The following is a 2,742-nucleotide window of genomic DNA, read 5'->3' as shown; positions in this document are numbered from 1 at the left end:
AGAGGATATTCGGCCAGGAAAGGATCAAGATAGATAAAGGTAAAGCCAAATCAAAAGGAATAGGTACAAAGGAGAATCCAAGCTACAGTCAAGCAGATGGTGACGGATCAGGCTTCTTCTTCCCAACAAACATTTGCTACACTGTGCTATCTCCCAGCTCAACCACCCCCCACCCCCCCACCCCCACCACCCAATGTCTGCTCCAGTAGAGCTGCCTGCTCCTGCCTTACAGAGTGCTCAGGACTAGGTTTGGGGTTGCCCAAGGCTCTTGCTATAATTTAGCATAGACCTTGGGTAGAACTGGTCACACATGGGTTGGCTTTGTTGCTAGTTCTCAATAAAGAAAACCCTGAAGCATTCACATGCCAAGTAGTCTGAGCTTCCCCAATCACAAACACCCTCACACAACATCCTCAAAAGTCTGAAATCTTGCAGCAGCTGAGCTATAGTTAAAGCTGCAAGGCTCACAAAATCATCAAGGAAGCCAGAATGAGATAATGCAGGCAGGAAGTCCCAACAGCTAATCTCAATCTTTCCCCATTTTGGATAAGCTATAATATACCTGATGTGGGATGTAGAAAGCTACACTGGAGCAAGCCGGGTCTTCTGCTGAATTTTGTCATCAAATACCAAGGGAAAACAAGAGGTGGATTTTTTTTCTCAAAAAGCCTCAGAAGTTACTATAAAGGGACATGGCTGAATAGGTAAGAAACGGATTCCCCATTGTGAGTTCTCCTGATGGCTTCTGCAAGAATCATAGAGATGTCGATCACTTGTATTTTGGAGCAGTGCTTCATCTTGTCCTCCTGAGGTATGGTGTTGGTGACTACTACTGCTTCAAAGCATGCGTTGTTGATGCGAGAAATAGCCGGACCGGAGAAGATTCCATGAGTCAAGATGGCATAAACTCTGGTGGCTCCAGCTGAGAGAAGTTTGTCAGCTGCATGGCAAATTGTGCCACAAGTGTCAGCCATGTCATCCACAAGGATGGCCACCCGATCCTTCACATCTCCCACAAGCACCATGCGGTCCACTTCATTGGCCTTCTTCCGTTCTTTGTGAATCAAGGCAAAGTCCACATTCAGCCTGTCTGCAATGGAGGTCACTCTCTTCGCTCCACCAGCATCAGGTGAGACAATAGTGCAGTTCCTCCACTCAGAGATATTCTCCCTTATCCACTTTAGGACAGCTGGCTCTGCATACAAATTGTCCACTGGGATATCAAAAAAGCCCTGAATCTGAGAAGCGTGTAGGTCCATGGTGATAATATGATCTGCGCCTGCTACAGATAGCATATTTGCAACAAGCTTGGCTGAGATTGGCGCCCGGCTCTTATCTTTCTTATCCTGCCGGGCGTAAGGGAAGCATGGGATGACTGCAGTAACCCGGCTGGCTGAAGCAATCTTGCAGGCATTAATCATGATCAAAAGCTCCATTAAATTGTCATTGATTTCACCACAACCACTCTGAACGATGTAGACATCCTCTCCACGTACACTCTCGCCAATTTCCACACAGGTCTCCTGGTTGCTGAATTTCTTAGTCACCACCTTGCCTAGCTCCAGGCCCAGGCGGTCAGCAATTTTCTGAGATAAGTCCTGGTGGGAGCTGCCGCTGAAGATCTTGATATTCGGCATCCTGACCAGCTGCCCTAAGCTCTCGGGTAAGCGATGGCGGCTGCTGCAGAAACCGGAACCGAAGTCGGCCGGAGACTCAATACTAACCACTTTGCGTTGTTACTCCGCCATCTTACATTCCCGCCTGGCGCGCATTTGTAAATTACCCAGAGTCGCGGAGGTGGAGTCAGCAGCGAAGTCCACACCCCGCCGGCAACGCTTAGCCGAGAGGGCCACAAAGGGAATTTTCAGTGGCAGATTAGTAGGGCACCAGCATTAAATGCTCGTCAGGGCTTATAGACTAGAAAGGGGTTGTAAGTACTCTAACTGGGAAGCTCTAATGATGCAAACATGATAACATCCTTTAGGGTTGTTATCATGTTATCAGCCACCACAGCTAGTACTTTTTTTTTTTTTTTTTTGAGACAGGGTCTTGCTCTGTCACTCAAGTTGGAGTGCAGTGGTACAATATGGCTCACTGCAGCCTCGGCTTCCTGGGTTCACATGATCCTCAGCCTCCTGTGTTCCCTCCTGGGAACACAAATGTACAACCACCAGACCTGGCTCCTTTTTTTTTTTTTTTTAAGTTTTTAATAGAGACGAAGTCTCACCTTGTTATCCAGACTGGTCTCAAACTCCTGAACTCAAGCCATCTTCCCATCTCATCCTGCCAAACTGCTGGGATTAAAGGCATGAGTCACCATGCCCATCCTAGTATTAATCTTTAAAGCATGTTTTTAGAACCAGATAATTTTGGGGATTGGATCCTTACTTCCAATCTAGCCATGTGAACTTGGGCTATCCAATATGGTAGCCACTTCGGTTATTTAAATTTATATTTATATAAACTGAAAGTAAATAAAAATTCAGTTCTGCATTCACTCTTCCTATAATAGGAGCTCAATAACTTACGTGGCTAAGTGGTTACCATATTGGGCAGTACAGATGTAGAACTGTTCCAGTATTGTAGCGAGCTTTATTGGACTGTGCAGGGCTTAATGCTTAAACTCTCTGAACTCATCATGTAATGGTACTTAATTCGTGGGCTTATCTGAGGATTAAATAACTTAGTATACATAAAGTTCTTAGTACACTTCAGGTCACAGAGTAGGTATTCCGTAAATGG

The 2,742-nt window shown here is 45.8% G+C and overlaps 1 pseudogene; it reads right to left on the bottom strand.

Annotated features, from left to right (window-relative positions):
* Positions 1-210: 210 nt before the first annotated feature.
* LOC100404305 (phosphoribosyl pyrophosphate synthetase 1 pseudogene) lies at positions 211-1,776 on the bottom strand (annotated as a pseudogene).
* Between the last annotated feature and the right edge of the window lie 966 nt (positions 1,777-2,742).

The sequence above is a fragment of the Callithrix jacchus genome, chromosome 9 (genome assembly GCF_049354715.1).
Source record: "Callithrix jacchus isolate 240 chromosome 9, calJac240_pri, whole genome shotgun sequence".
NCBI classification, from domain to species: domain Eukaryota; kingdom Metazoa; phylum Chordata; class Mammalia; order Primates; family Cebidae; genus Callithrix; species Callithrix jacchus.
The sequence above is the reverse complement of the archived record's forward strand: the minus strand, read 5'-3'. Positions and strand labels throughout refer to the sequence as shown.